Source organism: Mustelus asterias, chromosome 2 (assembly GCF_964213995.1).
Source record: "Mustelus asterias chromosome 2, sMusAst1.hap1.1, whole genome shotgun sequence".
Lineage (NCBI taxonomy): Eukaryota > Metazoa > Chordata > Chondrichthyes > Carcharhiniformes > Triakidae > Mustelus > Mustelus asterias.
This window is the reverse complement of record NC_135802.1, coordinates 68,035,128-68,047,780: the sequence shown is the minus strand read 5'-3', so window position 1 is coordinate 68,047,780 and position 12,653 is coordinate 68,035,128. Positions and strand designations below refer to the sequence as shown.

Below are 12,653 nucleotides of genomic sequence, written 5' to 3'. Positions count from 1 at the left end.
CATCCTCTTCATAGTACACTTGATCTTAGCCAAAAGGCCGAGAAGATCCACAAACTTGGAAATATTACATTTGGTCCCCACATCCAAATCACTGATATATATTGTGAACAGCTGGGGCCCAAGTACCGATCCTTGCAGTACTCCTTTAGCTACAGCCTGCCAACTTGAGAATGACCCATTTATTCCTATGTTTTCTGTCTGTTAGCCCATCCGCAATCCATGAAAAAATGTTGCCTCCTATTCTTTGTACTATTATTTTCTAATTAACGTCCTGACCACAGCAAACAACCAGCCTTCTTCTAATCACACCGTGTTACTTCAAACCTTTGAATGTTCTGCATATGTGAAGCCACTTCCATCCAAAAACATTAGGCAATTTCAATTTTAACGGCCAGAATCATATCACCATTCACGCTGGCAGGATTTTCCCATCCCGCTGCAGGGAATAGAGATATGCCTGGCCGTCAAATTCTTCGACCTCGCTGCAGCGGGAGAGTGGTGTGAACAGCAGGTAAGATTGCACTCAACATCTGTTTGTAAAGCATTTTTGTTTTCATTTTGTTCCAATTGCCATTAAAATGTTGTAAAAGTAACTATAATATTAGCACAACATTTTTCTCATTGTCAGAAGGGATTTCATTGGAGAGCATTTAGCAGTGTTTCTTTTTATATATGAACTGAAATTTCAAAATTGATATTGGTACTGATGTACTTCCTTGTCTGTAACTTAAATGAAGGATTTATTTTTAAATTAGTTGAGTTAGTAATGCATCATTGGAATTCTAACCCAAGATGTCATGAGTTCAAATCTCAAACTCAGTGAACATTCAAATGCCATTTCTTGTCTATGTCTCAAGATGGCAGTAGAGTGTTCCATCTCTGAATGGATTAAAAAAACTATTGGCAGAACCTGTCCTGTCCCTTGAAGGTACAATCCCTGTTGTTGCAATCATGGAATGACATTGGTAGTCATAGGGATGCTGACAATTCAGACCATGCTATACTCCCAGCTAAAGAAAGGATCCTGGTGAGGGGAAGGAGTTCAGCAAGAGTATATCATTGACATGAGTAAGAAAAAAAAAGTACATAAGCTGAGCAGAAAATGTTTGCAACAAATGCTTTCGGGTTTGCATTTCCACTTACTTAGACTGAACTACGATTATTATGTTTTATGTACAAAATAGAGTAATGCTGAATAATAAATTCTGAATGTGCTACTTGCATTCCCATATCACCACAAGTTCACTGAAAGTCATATCATAGAATCATCATAAGAATTGTAGAATCATATTCTTGAGGACTGTTTTATGAACAAAATCAAAAATGAACCACGAAATAACAATTACTAAATCATTAATTATTGGATATTTGTGTTAATTTAAAAACATATCTCAGCCTAATGGAGCCAAAAAAATAGCAGTAGTCGTTTTTCACCATTTTCCTGTACTGTTACCTCTGATATACTACAAAGGCTAATTCTTGACCTCCTCCCTCCTACATACTGCACCTTGGCAATGCTATCAGTGCATTGTGACACCACCACCTCTCGGACTCCTCTATCCCCATGTTATCAGACTGCTTGTCCAATGTCTAATACTGGATGTGCAGAAATTTCCTCCAACTAAATATTGGGAAGATCCTTTGGTATCCACTCCTAACTACATTCTCTAGCCACTTATGCCATCCCTCACCTTTGCAACTATCTGAAGCTAAGTCAGACTGTTCATAATCTTGATGTGACATTTGACTCTGAGATGAACTCCTAACTGTATATCTGCACTATCACTAATACCATCCATTTCCACCTCTGTAACAATGCCCTATTCTGCCCCGCCTCTGTTCATCTGCTGCTGAAATCCTCATCCATGGTTTTGTTATCTTTAGTCTTAACTATTCCAATGTACTCCTGACTAACCTTCCACATTCTACCTTCTGTAAACTTGAGGCCATTCTCTGTTGTCCTTACTCACACTGGGTTCCCATCCATGCATCGTCCCTGCTTCCTTGTTAAAAAACTTTTAAAATTCTTATCTTTGTTGTCAAATCCCTCCATGGCTTCATCTCTCCCGATCTCTGAAATCAATTGCACCACCGAAATATCTAATTCCAGCACCTTGAACATCCCGATTTTAAGTGTCCCACAGTTGGTGCCTCCACCTGCCTAGTCTCTAATCTCTGTAATTTCTTTCCTTTGGCTCTTCAACTGTCTACCTCACTTTCTTCTTTTAAGGACCTTCTTAAAACTGAATCTTGGACCAAGCCTTTGGTCATCTGCTCATATGTCTCTTCATTCAGTTTGATGATTCATATTACCTTTGTGGAGCATCTTGTGATGTGTTATTAATTAAAGATGCAACATAAATATTGGTTATTGTTGCATCTTTTTGGTGCCATTTGTCATGATCTTCTTCTGAAAAAGATTGTTTTCAATATGTATTGTAATATAAATTATATATGAACTGTAAAATAATTATAAGGCTTCTAAAGAGATATGGATAGAGAGTAATTGGATGCTGGGTGTTATACTCTCATTGTGATAGTCAGTAACTGGATATTCGGCATGAAGACAAACCCACTCTTATTGGAGGCCATTGGGGAGTTCCATTTGAGGTCAGAAGACAAACTGAAGCCACAAATCTCAAAAGAATGAGCAAGAAGGAAGATGGAGCTTTCAAAATTTAGAAATACCAGAGGTTGGTTTGATCATTCAGTCACAAGAAGAAACTCCTCCTTTAAATAACAATGTTTTTGTTTTATTGTGAGTCAAAGAACGTGGATCAAGATGAAATGATTCGGTCTAAAATTTTCATGGGTGCAGGAGTTTTCCCTTTTTCTAACATCTTTCATGACTGATAAAGCAAAGCATGGCTCTGCTTCTGTTTGCTTCAGATCAGCAGAAGAGACACTTTCTAAATAATTCTTTATTTCAATTACTCTCTTCCATCCAGTTAATTTCCATTTCTTCAAATGGAATTAGGTCATGCTGGGCCCTCGCCTATCTTGCCAATTTCTCATAACTCATGTGCACACCCAGAGAGTAGGTTAGGCAATTTGATCATGGGTAATTGAGAGGCTAACAACAGAAGTGAACCATAAGAAAGGAAGATTTAAATTTGGGTAAGGTCTTTCACAACCACCAGACATTCCAAAACACTTTATAGTCAATGTCGTATGGTCATTGTTGCAGTATGGGAAACACAGCAGCCAATTTGCACACAGTAAGCTCTCACTGCAACATGACAAGGAACTGATTATCTGTTTGTGTGATGTTGATTTGAAAATATTAACCAGACACCAGGTATAATTCCCCTGCCCTTCTTCAAAATAGTGTATGGGATCTTTTATATCTACATAAGAGGGACTCAGTTTAACATCTCAACAAAAGATGTTGGCTGGAATTCTTCGGACTTCACGCCAGCAGGATTCTCTTGTCCCACCAGCAATGCACCCCCACCAGTGAGTTTCCTGGCAGCATGAGTTAGCTTCAATGTGAAATCCCATTGACAACCGCAGGACCAGAGGATCCCACTGCCAACGAACGGCATGCTGCCTCTTGCCGCTGAGAAACACACGATGGGAAGAATCTCGCCTGTTATCTTCAATACTGCAGCATTCCTTCAGTATTGCACTGGAACGCCAGGTTAGATTTTTGTGCTCAAGTCCTGTAGTAGGACTTGAACTACACTTACGATGCAGAGGCAAAAGTGATACCAACTGAACCGCAGCTGACACACTTCTGATGCGCTCTGTTCCTGTTCTTGCCAAATATTCACTCCCAGTAAGAATCACTTACTGGGAGTTCAGGACAAATAAACCTAGCTGGTATTTTCCCTTCAAAGCTTTATATTGAGTTGCTGCACTTATTAAGATTAAAGTGCACAGCACAGACCAGGAACTTTCTGGGCTGTTTGGTTCACTGTTTTGATGCAAAGTGTTTTACCCTCCAAGATGTTTGGGTGAATAATAACTCTTCACAACATTGTTCTAGAGGAATTGGACATCATTTTCCAAGATGATGCTTAAAAAAACCCAGAAGGAAAGTCACGGGGCATTAAAAAAGAACTCTTTTTTAACTTTTCTTTGACCACTTCCATTTAGAGTCATAGAGTAATGGAGGTTTACAGCATGGAAACAGGCCCTTTGGCCCAACTTGTCCATGCCGTCCTTTTTTTAAACCCCTAAGCTAATCCCAATTGCCCGCATTTGGCCCATATGGCTCTATACCCATCCTATCCATGTAACTATCTAAATGCTTTTTAAAAGACAAAATTGTACTGCCTCCACCACCACCTCTGGAAGCTTGTTCCAGACACTCACCACCCTCTGGGTGAAAAAATTGTCCCTCTGGACACTTTTGTATCTCTCACCTTAAACTATGCCCTCTAGTTTTAGACTCCCCTACCTTTGGGAAAAGATATTGACTATCTAGCTGATCTGTGCCCCTCATTATTTTATAGACCTCTATACGCTCCTCAGCCTCCTACACTTCAGAGAAAAAAGTCCCAGTCTATCCAGCCTCTCCTTATAACTCAATCCATCAAGTCCTGGTAGCATCCTAGTAAATCTTTTCTGCACTCTTTCTAGTTTAATAATATCCTTTCTACAATAGGGTGACCAGAATTGCACACAGTATTCCAAGTGTGGCCTTACCAATGTCTTGTACAACTTCAACAAGCCGTTCCAACTCCTGTATTCAATGTTCTGACCGATGAAACCAAGCATGCTGAATGCCTTCTTCACCACTCTGTCCACCTGTGACTCCACTTTCAAGGAGCTATGAACATGTACCCCTAGATCTCTTTGTTCTGTAACTCTCCTCAACGCCCTACCATTAACTGAGTAAGTCCTGCCCTGGTTCAATCTACCAAAATGCATCACCTCGCATTTGTCTAAATTAAACCCCATCTGCCTTCATCAGCCCACTGCCCCAATTGATCAAGATCCCGTTGCAATTGGAGATAACTTTCTTCACTGTCCACTATGCCACCAATTTATCATAAATATATTGGAGATGAGTTGTTTGACTAACAATCAAGATTAATTCAATCAGATATCAAAGAAGGTAATGTGTCTGGAGAATGGACCAATGGCAGGAATTGTGGGAATGAGGATATTCGAGGTGAGAAGTCATGTGATAAAAACCTCAGAACTACAAGCAGCGTTTGCAATTCTGGATATTAGAAACTTTGAAAGGCTTTTATTAAACCTCTTTTTGAGGTTACACTGGGTTGCTTATTGAAGACTTTCCTCAATATCAAGGGATAGTCTCTGCAGTTCTGTCTCTAATATTTCGATGGTGCAAACTAGAGACAGATATTTGAATACATTTAAGCGTTTGGATTCTAGTCCCTCAGACCCTACCTCAATCCACATTCTGTTTTGTTTTAAGCTCAGCCTGTTACTGAGTGGCGTAACTTGGATTCTTTTAAACCATTATACCACCAGGAAAATAACATGCACCTGACTCAACCAGACAATCTAGGGAAATCAAAAATGCATCTGATCCACCAGACTGCCAGGGAATACAGAAACATTCGGCCCACTCAACTGTTGGACAAACATGCTGTTGCTCGACTGCCAGGGAAAACAAATGTATTGCTCCCGCCAGGCTCATGAGGAACTCACACAGGTCAAATGCATCAGACTGCCAGGGAAGTCGGATCATCAGGTACACAGGTTGCCAGAGAAATTAAATTGATGACATAATATGAAATAAAAATAAATTAAGGACAGCACCACCTGGCCCCACTGCCGTGTAATCAGAAACCTGCTTGTATGTAAATTTAACAATATAATTCCATCATATACAGACTTAGACCAAACTGGTAATTGACTCATTTTTGGGGGTGTTTTGGAATTCAAGGCCAGAATTGCTCTTGACCAAGCTCAGAATTTGTGGAGGATATCAGTAACACTTCTCATCATTTCCAAGCATACATCGGCATACATCAAATGATGCCTGATTCTAAGCTGATTTTAGTGTGAATATCCAATTGTCTATCCCAAGGATGTGTTGGCTAGGTGCATTGGCCATGCTAAATTCTCCCTCAGTGTACCCGAACAGGTGCCGGATTGTGGTGACCAGGGGATTTTCACTTCATTGCAGTGTTAATCTAAACCTATTTGTGACACTAATAAAAAAAAAATTAAATGTGATGCAAATAGTACAAAAGTTCAAACTCCTTCCCTTTATTTATTCCTCATGAGAGGATTGTGAAGTGCTGTTACCCTGTTACTGATCAGGACTTGGAATACTCCCATTCATGTCTCACACAACACACAGAGCTGAAATCAGTCTGCCTTCTATTTTTCCTTCTCTATTATTCTAAAGAGGAAATTGAATCAAAATCAAAATATTTCATTCAGGCTGCTTTTGGACAGTCAACTAATATTCTAAGTCAGCCTACTGTTTATCATTATCAAGTTAATTTAACGGTAGACTTTAGTTTAAAAAAAATCAGTTTGCACACGTCTATAGCTGCAGTTATCAAGAAAGAGCCATCTCAACACAGTGGGATAGCATAGACAGGTAAAAAAGGAAGACGAACAGAATTATGCAGAAGCCAAAGATTTTTGGAGACTTGTTTTGTAAGCATGGAGGATGGTGGCAAGGCCAAGGTACTCTGGGAGGGGGTTCCAGAACTTGCCTGCAACGTGGCTGAAGGAGAAATGGCTAATGGTGGACTGGAGAGAGCAGGAGATGAGGATTAATCTAGTTGTAGAAAGCGTAAGGCATGAAGAGTTTAGAGATCACAGAGATAAGAAGAGTGAAATTGTAGAGAGTATGGAAGATAAGAAAATGATTGATTATTTAGAGTTATAGGGCAATACAGCATGGAAACAAACCCTTTGGCCCAACCGGTCCATGGCGACTCCGGTGCCCTCCCAACTAATCCCAATTGCTTGCGTTTGGCCCATTTCCCTCTAATCCTTTCCCATCCATATACTTATCCAGATGCTTTATAAATGTTGCTATTGTACCTGCCTCAACCACTTTCCCTGGCAGCTCATTCCACATACACACCACCCTCTGCATGAAGAAGTTGCCCCTCAGGTCCCTTTTAAATCTTTCCTCTCTCACCTTAAACCTATGCCCTCTAGTTTTCAATTTCCCTTCACTGGGAAAAAGACTATGTGCGTTCATCCTATCTATGCCCCTCATTTTATACACCTCAATAAGGTTACCCCTCATTCTCCTACGTTCCAAGGATAAAGTCCTAGCCTGTTCAACCGTTCCCTATAACTCAGGCCCACTAGTCCTGGCAACATCCTTGTAAATCTTCCTTACACTCTTTCCAGTTTATCAATGTCTTTCCTACAACAGGGTGACCAAAACTACACAATACTCCAAGTGCGGTCTCACCAACGACTTATAGAACTGTAACATAATGTCCTAACTCCTGTACTCAATGCCCTGACCGATGAAGGCCAGTGTGCTAAATGCTTTCTTCACCATCAGAATGTTAGAAATGACTCGGAATGTATTGAAGAACTTTAGTCCTGAAGTGACAGAAGTGTGCATTTAGGTTTTGTTGATAGCGGGTGGCATAGTGGCACAGTGGTTAGCACTGCTTCCTCACAGTGCTAGAGACCCAAGTTCAATTCCCGCCTTGGGTAACTGTCTGTGTGGAGTTTGCACGTTCTCCCCGTGTCTGCGTGGGTTTCCTCCGGGTGCTCCGGTTTCCTCCAACACTCCCACAAAAGATGTGCAGGTTAGGTGGATTGGCAATGCTAAATTGCTCCTTAGTGACCCAAGATAAGGTTTGGGGAGATTAGCAGAATTAATGTGTGGGGTTATGGATATAAGGCAAGGAGTAGGCCTGTCAGAGAGTTGGTGCAGACTCGATGGGCCAAATGGATTCCTTCTGCACTGTAGGGATTCTATGATTCTATTCTATGAAACCAGAAGCAGGGTAGAGAAGGATAATAAAAGCAGAAAATACTGGAACTATTCAGGAGGTCTGGAAGCATCTGTGGAGAGAGAAACAGAATTCACACTTCAAAAAAAGCACTGACCCTTGAGGAACACTACTGTTTACCATCCTCCAGTCTGAAAAACAACCAATACTACAACTGTTGTGATGAAAAGTCCTTGACCTGAAATGTTATCGATGCCTACACATTGTGCCACAAGTTCCAAGGTTGTTTGCAGCTCCAACTTACCTTGAGGGATTACGACTGGGAGACGAAGGCTATCCTTTGAAAAGGTGGCTGAAGATGTCTCTCACATACCCAAGGACAGAGGTGGAGGAAAGATACAATCCTCCACAAGAGCGGTGGTGGAAAGGACAGTGGGTCTGCTTAAAATTGCTTCTGTTGCCTGGACTGCTCCTGGGCTGCCCTACAATATCCACCAAAGTGAGTGTCACCCATCATTATTGTTTGCTGTGCTCTGCATAATCTTGGGGGGAGCCACGAGACCAGGAGGACACTGAAGCAGGGGCACTCCCCTCAGAGAAGGAATCAAATGATGTGACACCTGGGTAGGCACTTGATGAGGATGAGGAACCAGACAGGAGGAACCTCCAGGGAAGGGAGTACACCAGGGAGGCCTTGATTCAATGTTTGTTCAACTAGGCTGCCAAGGTTTGCCTTCTGTTTGAGCCCAAGGCCACAGTTTCCTTCGCATATATCTCCCAAAACCATGCCATGAGTTCAATCTTGCATCACTGCCTTTGCAGTGAAAGTTTGCTGCCCCAAACATCTTTCACAAGGCACCAAGCCAAAACGCATCAAATAAAGGGGGCACTCAGGGTTTTGTGAACAAAATAATAATTTGTCTTTATGACAAAACAAAAATACATGGTTGACTGAGAACCACATGTGTGAGTTTGTGAAAAAGGACAAGGCACCTTTACAAATCACTCCCTCACCCGCCCCCGCCCCCCTGTGGCAGCAGCATCGAAGGCAGACTGCTGACCATGATGTCTTGTTGATCCCGATGTCATTGGCACCTGTCCTCTGGCTGGTGAGTCCTAAGCAGTCTCTGCCTGAGTGCATGCGCTCAGTGACATGGCTGGGCACTCCTCTCTCATCGCGGACTCTTGAGGGTTGCGCAGTGATTGACAGAACAGATGGAGGAGCTACCACCCACATCCAGGGCACTGAGAGAGGAGGCCACAGAGATGACAGGCAGCTCATCCACCAGCGTGATGTATGTCTGCACCTTCTTTGTCACCATTGATGGATGGGCATTTAACTGAAAGACTGGGTGCCGCATCCATCTCCCACACTGGCGTTGACCTCCTGAGCACCGCATGTAAAATTCTCACTGCCGTGTCTGAATGTACTCTAACACAGAGTAATAAATTTACAACTCTCTGAAAGATATCAGTGGTTTGCTTATCCGTCCAGACATACTTATGGTGATCTTTGCTTCAGACTGAGTCCGTTTTCAGAGGGGTGCAGTATTTTTGCTGCATCTTAGACGGTGTTCGTTCACAGCAGGATTATCTGGTGTTTCTGGTTGTGGTATTGTTCTGATTTGGCATCAGTTTTGTTGCACTGTTATGCCATTTGGTGTTTGTATTCGACATGATCTTGGTTTTGAGCATCGGTTGATGATCTCTAGAGAATTCCAGGGTCCATCAGCCGGGTGTTGTACTCACATTTTCTGTTCGATGTTCAGGTTGAGTGAATTATTACCCACATGCCGGTGGTGAGCATCTTTCATCTTCTCCTGTTTTTCAAGTAATGCATCACCTACTTCTGGGAGTATCGATGAGGGATGACTGGAGAGGCTTGTATGCACTTGTCTGCCAAATAGTAATTCCACATTAGTTCTGAAGTTTGCAAGTTCGGAATGGATATATTTATTTGGTTCAGTCAGTGTTGTGTAGCCTGTTGGCTGATGATCTATGTTGCAGAATTAGGTAACCATCTCCTGTGTATGCACAGGGTTTCCAGTGGCACGCCTTGTGGTCCCTTATCCTTGTGACTGTCTTGACCCTTGCAGGTTGGTGGGCCTACAATCGCTAGACCTATGGGGTGGGATTTTACTGTCTCGCTCGTCCAAAAATGGTAAGATCCTACCCAAAGTCAACTGGACATTTCCATTGTCCGGCCCTCGCCCGCTCCAATTTCATGGCGAGCAGAGCAGTAAAATCCCGGTCATGGGTGTCCACAATACAAAGTATCTAGGGTGATCAGGATGAGTTTTTGTCGCAACATTTGACTATAATGGATCCCAGGAATGGAATTCCTGAGTAGTTGTATGAGGTGAGTTTGGCAGTGGGTGCGTGAGTTATCACTTGCCACTTCTATGGGTACATATACTTCAATGTGAGAAGTGGAAGGAGTTTTGCACCTGCACCTATATGCAGTTTTGAATATAGATTATGTCAATTCTTCTTATGTGGGCACAAAACCTGGATGGTGTCAAAAGGCGCTACCATGCCAATAGACTCTTTGATGTTCAAAGTGCTGAATGTCTGCTCACTTTGGCGATGGTATGGTCATCCTCATTATAATAAAGGCAAAATACTGCAGATGCTGGAATCTGAAACAAAAACAGAAAATGCTGGAGAAATTCTGCAGGTCTGACAGCATCTGCGGAGAGAGAATAGAGCCAACGTTTCGAGTCAGGGTGACCCTTCGTCAGAGCTGAAGGCAAAGAAAATTAGACAAGACTTTATACTAAGAGGATAGGGGGAAGCTATAATTGGACAAAGGGAATGCAAATGGTGATGATAAAGGCTGAGAAAAGTGCTAAGAGTGTCCATTAAGAGACCGGAATGCATGACTAGCAGAACAAAGGTACAGATTGTTAGAGGACAACCTGAGCAACATGGCTGTTGGCCCTAGGGGTGGGGGAAGACAAAATGGAGAGCATGATTTCAGAAATGGAAAAAGAAAGATAAGAATAAAAAGTGATGAAAATTGATGAATCAGATGAAAAGAATAAGTGAAATAAAATAAATGGAAATGGGATGAAGGTGGAAGAGAACGTGGCCCCACTCACAGGCCCTAAATTTAGGAGGCCCATACATATTGCCAATACATTGCTGGAGTGTTGCATCTCCTGGCAAGCAGTAATTGGAATTCTTTGCAATATAAAGATAATATGATATCAATGCTGAGGTAAACTGATGGAATTCGGAATAGATGACAGTGCAACAAGGTTAACAGGGCATGTGGGATCTCATGACTGTTGGGTTCGATAATCTACCTCCTTAATCAATGAAATTAAAAGATGGCAAAGGAAATAGAATGTAAGACAAAAGCAAGAAAGGGGATGAATTAAGCGTCAAATAAGACACAAAAATGAGGAAAAATGAAACTGAAAGAGACAGTAAAAGATAAGCAGAAAGCCAAAGCCAGAAATAAATATAGAAAAGTTGTGGGGAGGTTTGTGTTCGAAGTGGCCCTGTGCAGACGATGAGGTTTCCCCAGACAGTGCTGCCCGCTGACCACTATCTTGTGCAGCCCATGCTGTTTTAATGATGTGGAAATGCTGGCGTTGGACTGGGGCGGGCACAGTAAAATGTCTCACAACACCAGGTTGAAGTGCAACAGGTTTATTTGGAATCACAAGCTTTCGGAGCACTGCTCCCATTTACCCGATGAAGGAGCAGCACTCCGAAAGCTTGTGATTCCAAATAAATCTGTTGGACTTTAACCTGGCATTGTGAGACTTCTTACCTTGCTGTTTTATACATTGGCATCATGAGGAAACCCACATAGGCTGTGCAGATCATGCACTGTAGCACTGTCCAATCCCAGGGAATCAATGGAGTCCACATAGCCAGCTTCACACTAATCAATTTTCTCTCCTTAAAGTTTAAAGGACCTCTGGAACAATGTCGAACCTGTGTGAATGATAATCTACAGTTTTGCTCTAGCTTTTCTGGCCTCCAAATCTTTTGAGTGACAAATGATTAATGATTCTGATGTCATTAACATGTCATTTCAACATGAATTGCCAGTTTTAAATGTGGAATGATTTATTTATAGTAATGGTATAAAGCAGAGACTCGATGACATGCAGTAAAGGAGGCTCATGACAAAATATCTTTTTTTGGTTTTTTACTAATAACAAATTGTCAAGCATTGGAATGATTCAAAATCCATGGTATATGTATTTTATTTCACAAATTGCTGGGTTCTTTCATGCATTAATAATGGCGGGTGCCTCAACTACATTCTGTGGTAGTGAATTCCACACATTCATCAGTCTCTGGGTGAACAAATTTCTCCTCAACTCAGTTCTAAAAGGTTGACCCCTTATTCTCAAACTATGACCCCTAGTTCTAGACTCCCCCACAATTGGGAACATTCTTTCAGAATTTACCTTGTCTAACAGTGTTAGAATTTTATAAGTTTATATGAGATCCCCCTCACTCTTTTAAACTCCAATGAATATAATCCTAACTGATTTAGTTCTCCTCATATGACACACCTGCCATCCCAGAAATCAGCCTGGTAAACCTTTACTGTACTCCCTCTATAGCAAGTTCATCCTTCCTCAGATAAGGACACCAAAACTGCATACAATACTCCAGGTGTGGCCTCACCAATGCCCTATATAATTGCAGAAAACCATCCCTATCCCTATACTCATTTCCTCTTGCTATGAAGGCCAACATAAAATTTGCCTTCTTTACTGCCTGCTGTACCTGCGTGCTTACCTTCATCAACTGATGCACGAGGACTCC

At 41.8% G+C, this 12,653-nt stretch overlaps 1 protein-coding gene across 1 annotated transcript in view; it reads right to left on the bottom strand.

Moving 5' to 3' along the window:
* The window catches only part of igfbp1a (insulin-like growth factor binding protein 1a), a 1,218,336-nt gene that overhangs the window by 497,792 nt on the left and 707,891 nt on the right, over window positions 1-12,653 (bottom strand). The gene's annotated exons all lie outside the window — the stretch shown is intronic.